Genomic DNA, 6,074 nt, shown 5'->3' with positions numbered 1-6,074 from the left:
GCTTATGCGTTACTTGTTTTAGCTTTTGTTTTGCTTATGCACCAAATCGAAATACTGCCCAAAGTGGACAATCTTCAAAATCATTTAATCAGGTACAATCTGCACTTCTCTGCTCTGAACTTTCTTTTCTAAACTTCTCTGAATAGAAACAACAAATGGTGGTGTTGTGTTGTTATAGCAGGGGAAATTTGGGCTAACAAGGTGAAGTTAGTAGAAACCATCAGAAATGTGATTACTGAAATACTAAATCATTTTGCGTTGAATCTTGAATTCTTATGTATATATTAATCAACTGATTTGATGAAATACAGTATTTCTCATAGTTATAATTGTCCATCTTTAGGGTTTAGGAAGCTAATACTAGGGGAAAGCATAGAAATAAGAACATACCAATAGGAGATAATCCTTGTCACAATGTAGCACAAAAAATAAAAAGTTCAATCAAATAGTCAGTGAGGGATTTCATGAACCTAAGAGGTACTCCTAAAGACCTAATCCAATCTAAGAAAACCTTGAAATAGCATTTTAAGACTTACCAAAGTTTCATAAAACATATGTGCACGTAACTTCCTTCGTCTCCCTTCCAATATGGTGCTTAAACTTAAATTATCATAACCATCTGCGAAGTTGGATACAGGAGAATGATTTTTCAGAAATTGAGCCACTGCCTTGTACCCCAAAAACACAAGTTTAATCTAACAATATTCAGCCTAAAATGCTAATGAAGCCTAAAATGTTTAGGAAACATAATGGTGACCTGGTCCTCGCAGACATGGTATCTCCCGTTTGAGCCCCTTGAGAATCTGATACATAAAGCTAATGTTAACCACAATTCTAGAATTGGATATTAAATGCCTATAACTGGCCAGATGTTAGCAATTATTAATATAGTAAAACATGCAGCTTACTAGTGGGGCTGTTGTTATCTAGTTCCAAAAAAGAGAGCTCCCGCAATCGAAATAGACAGGTGTCTCAGCAAGAATAGGCAAAAGATGCCTCAGCTAAGAATTAAAGACTTCATTTAGACATGTCAAAGGTGAAAAATTTTAGAAAGGTTCAGAAATGCAAGCATGGTAGTGAAGACCATTTTAGAATTTGAACTTAATTTAACTAAATCCAAAAAACAATGACCCGTAAGATACAATTCCAATGCTACATCGCAAATAAACAAATGGTAGATGAGTATCAAAATAACCCTACGACTAAAAGTATAACACTAGGAAGTTATATTGAAATTTGTTAGTAAGTTATCTTTCAGACTAACGAATGAAGCCAATTACTATAATGAGACCATAAAGATAGACATCGATGTGCAATGGGACTCAAGTATGAGCTAGTTAATTGTGTTTAGCATTTGTTGAGAATAGGCCTTTGCAAAACTGTAAAGCTTGCCGGAACATCCTTAAGCATTGTTGAAACAGGTGTATCCCTCCTAGGTGTGCCATAAAAGTTAATCAAAAGTAATCCTAATAATAGCATTCAATAGGGATTATAAGGTTCTATGGCTCCTGCCAAGGATCTATTGGTGGCTTACATTCTTCCTCCTATAATCATTGGGTTGATCATGTTAGGTGTTAATTATGAGACGTGATCGAGCTTTCATGGCCTTAGTGCCTAGGGGCTTGGCTAAGTTCTAGCCTACTAACAGCTGATTAGGTTGGTACTTGATAGAAAATAAGGAAGAATCTGCTAAATATTTGGAAATGAAGATGTCAAAAGACTAAATCAAGTTTCCTTGCTTGCCTTTCAAGAACCAGAGGTGCCTAACTCCTGTAAGAGATGAGCAGTGGCAAATTGTGTTCAAGCTTGTTGAAAGGTAGTGGCAGGAAATAATTAAGCCTGTCTGCCTGCCGCTGTTGCTGCCTGCCTGTTGCTGCTGCCTGCCTGCCTGTTGCTGCTGCGTTGTGTGGTGTTGTGTCGTGTTGTTGTGTTGTTGTGTGTTGCTGTGTGTTCGTGTTATTGTGCGTTATTTAATTTCCCCAATTGGTGGTGTTATTGTTGTGTTGTTGGTGGTGTTATGGCTTATGCATTACTTGTTTTAGCTTTTGTTTGGCTTATATGCATTATATTATTTGTTACTTGTCCCTAATGTTGATTTATATACATTACTTGTCCTAATATATTATTATTATTATTATTATTATTATTATTATTATTATTATTATTATTATTATTATTATTATTATTATTATTATTATTATTATTTTTACATGTAGGTGCTTGATGACGATGAGCTACCCCGGGTTGAATGAAGTACGGACTAATGTTCATTTTATGTATCTATTGCAAGTACTAATTTTATTTCAAACGATTGTTAATTAATTAGTGAACTTTCATTTATTATTGGTTAGTATCGGCACTTCGTTTATTTTGTAATGCAACGAATATATTATATGCACTTCGTTGATTTTTAATTATAAATATACTAATATAATTTATATTTATTATATATTATACCTTTTAGATTTAAACTAATTAATTATATATAATATATAGCTTAGGTGTAATATATAATTATATATTCCAAAAAAAAAATTAAAAAAATTACCTAATACAACGGTTTTAAAAAAAAAAGAACAAAAAGGGTCTAATACAACGGTATCAAAAGAAAAAAAAAAAAGGAAAAGGACCTAATCTAACGGATTGGGCGAGCAATCCGTTAGATTAGATAGATAACTAATCCAACGGATTCCTCAATCCGTTGGATTTGGTCCAATTATTCCCAAAAACAAAAAAAGGGAACCTAATCCAACGGATTGCTCAATCCGTTGGATTAGGTCACTTTTACCGTTGTATTAGACCTAATCCAACCCCAGCAAATGTGACGGTTGCTAGCCGTTGTATTAGGTCTAATACAACGGTTTTTGACACCTAATACAACGGAAAAAGTCGTTGTATTAGCTCTTAAATGTAGTAGTGAATAGGAGCGCCCCTCAAATCCACAACTCGATTTGGAGAGAATTCCTGGTTTTCCTCACATCAAGTTCGTGGCCGAATTTCCGAATCAAAAGAAGCGTTTCCTAGAGCTCCAACATCAGAAGGTAATTCCTACTCGTTTTATAGATCGTTCTCTTCTTGCAAAATTAGGAATTGATTCTGAATGTAGAACTTTGTTTTCTAAACTTGGCATGTCTCAATTGTTTAACATGATCCATTATACATATGAAGACATCACTCTTGAATTCTTGAGCTCTTTTGATGTAGTAAAAGGTAGACATGGTTTGGTGACACATGTAGTTTATAGATTGTTGAATAAATCCCATCGTCTTACATTAGATGGTTTTGCTAGGAAGTTTGGTCTTCCGTCCACAGGATTAACCATGCAACCGAACAATTTCATGTCTGGGAATTTGTGGTTTGCCATGACAGGTGAAAACATTGAGTCAATGCAACATGCCCCAGTTACCAAAATCCATCAACCCATCCTTAGACTTTGGACTCGCTTTTCTGGGTGGACTATTTTTGGACGGACAGAACCTAATAATGTTAGGGCAGACGAGGTTGCGATCTTGGGTAGTTACCTAGGATATGGGGATTCTGATGAGGGTTTTCGGATGATTATTACTCACCTTTTTTCCCTCATCTTAGGAAACAGGGACTTACCTTCACCACTGTTAAACCTAATGGAGACCGTACCAACAACCCCATAGTCCTAGGCGGTTTGGTGACCCACTTGGAAGTTAAGGAGGCTTTTGATGAATTCCATCGCACACTAGTGCTAGGTCCTATTACCTTGGACCAACATTATTTCATTGCCACCAACTGGCTATCCGTTGAACTTGGAAATTACAAATGGCTTAATATAAAGAACAATGGGCGATCCATCTCCTTACCCTCTCCTGACCTTACTAAGATTCGCCCTCACCAACCTTCATATCTTTTGGAGGTCCTTAGTAGTTCACCTGCCCAGTTGCCCCCACAAGGACTTACTATAGGCGAGAGTCTGCTGGACCCTTCTCATCTTCCCCTGCACCACCCCTCTCTTCTGAAAATGAGGCCATCATGGCTGGCATCCGGGATCTCTCTTCCTGTCTCCAGAAACTTGAGACCAACTATCGCCTGTCTATGCATCCTGTTTATGATTATTTTTACAGGCAAGGTCATATTCCGAGGGATGCTTCCCATCCTTCGTGGTATACCTTTCCCGATATGGGAGACATTGCTGGTAGTAGCGGGGCAGCTAGTAATGATGATGATGGTGACGATGGATGACGGAGATGATGATGATGATGAATTTGAGTGAGGATTCATAGGTGTTTTTCCCACCTCCAACACGTTGCAATGAGGCCATTGCCGAGTGTAGCTTGGGGGAGGTTTGTGTATATTTGTGTGTCTCTCGGTACGTTCTCTTATTTACTTTTGCTTTGATTAGTTTGTTTTATTGCTTTGGTTGTGTTAAAAAAAAATACGAGAATCATGATAATGAATGGCCAATGAACTACTTCCCTGTGCCCCTATCCTTGACACCAAAAGGTTTTTGACTTATCTTGATTGAAAGGCTTGCACTACGAATTAAATGATCATGATTTGACCTTGAATTGTTTTGATCCCTAGTAGAAGTCAACTTTGTTAACCATGTATGAGTCTGGAGCTTGACTGTGTTAACTGTGAGGCTTGAGACTTAATTATTTATTCATGTGTGTCTAGTTCCTGGTGTGATATTGATCTTACTTTTGACTTTAGACTCTTAGTAATGTTTCATTATAAATTGCACATGCACGTTGAGCAGGACGAAGGCCATGTTCTTTAGGTGACCTCCAGACGAATTTAGTTAGAAACGTTTGTTCCCTTCTTGCTCACCCATGTTGTAGCCTTGTCTATATTTTTCATGAAAGTCACAAAATTAACCCTTTGGCCCCAATTGGTTACTTTTCCCTAGTCTAGCTTGGGGGAGCTTTATATCGTGGTGTTTGTTTAATTTTTGTGGTGAAATTAGCGTTTAATGTGGAGCTATAAAAAAAAGAGAAAAGAAGGAATCACAAGCATGGAGGTTTTATCCTTAGAAAGTGAATGAAAAGAAAAAAAATAGAAAAAGAAAAAAACAACGAAGAAAGAAAAATAAATTGAAAATGAAGAAAAAGAAAGAAGAATGAAAAAAATAAAGGTAGTAGTGGATGTTCACAATGTAATTTGGATATGTGCTCTTGTGAGTGAGAATGATGGATCAAGGATGTTTATTGATTATGTTCGATAGCTCCCCGGTTAGACTATAATTGCCTATATCTCCCAAATTTACTTCCTACCCACTTTTACCCGGCCTACATTACAAGCTTGAAAAGACCTTCTGACCTTCGTGCATGGTATTGTGTTCATGAGAAATGAGTCCCTTGTCAAAATGCTGGAATATATGTCACATTTCGAGCCGACATTTAACTAGGTTGAGAGATAATATAACCTTTTAAACACACGAGTGTTGTGAGATGGGGGGTTTTCATTATTGGTAAAAACGAGGTCCTAATCTAATTAGGTTGCTAATCTTGAAATTTAAATCCATTTTAAATCACCTTAATTAATTTTTTTGGTAAAAATTAAATGAAAGAGGCTCTTATACTTTTATTGGGTTTTACGGTGTCCGACATCGCGCGGAAACAAAACCCGCAAAGGACCGCATGCATAATTAATATAACTAAACAACCTAACATGTAATTATAAAAAGCGATAAACAGATAAAGAGGGAGAGAGAGAAAGTAAAGAAAAGACTTCCTTACCCTTGAAGTGTGCTTCTCACGAACCCCGAGCACGAACACGAAAAGCTCTAGACCCGCAAGTGCAAATCCTCCTTCTTTGCACACCAACGCGCCCGAACGGGTCCCTATCTCGTTGCTTAGACTAGGCTAGACAAAAAGAAACTATAGTATTACGAACTTAAAGGCTTTCTCACGCTTTTGGGAGATACCTTATTAAGTTCAACTCAAGTGTATAATCCCAACTCCCAAGGTTAGTTTTTATAGGCAAAGGCTCCCAAAAAACTCAATCATCTTTCCATGTGGGAGAAATGATAAGTGAGAAAAATAAGTAATTAATTTAATTCTAAATTAATTTAAATAGCATTAACAAACAATTAAACGACACTT

The 6,074-nt window shown here is 36.7% G+C and overlaps 1 long non-coding RNA gene across 1 annotated transcript; it reads left to right on the top strand.

The window, feature by feature from the left end:
- The first annotated feature begins 43 nt into the window (after positions 1-43).
- Positions 44-2,368, top strand: LOC110720005. The gene is made up of 2 exons (XR_002511234.1): positions 44-92; positions 2,217-2,368. It is a non-coding gene; the product is annotated as an uncharacterized LOC110720005 (long non-coding RNA).
- The last annotated feature ends 3,706 nt before the right edge of the window (positions 2,369-6,074 follow it).

The sequence above is a fragment of the Chenopodium quinoa genome, unplaced genomic scaffold (assembly GCF_001683475.1).
Source record: "Chenopodium quinoa cultivar QQ74 unplaced genomic scaffold, ASM168347v1, whole genome shotgun sequence".
NCBI classification, from domain to species: domain Eukaryota; kingdom Viridiplantae; phylum Streptophyta; class Magnoliopsida; order Caryophyllales; family Amaranthaceae; genus Chenopodium; species Chenopodium quinoa.
The sequence above is the reverse complement of the archived record's forward strand: the minus strand, read 5'-3'. Positions and strand labels throughout refer to the sequence as shown.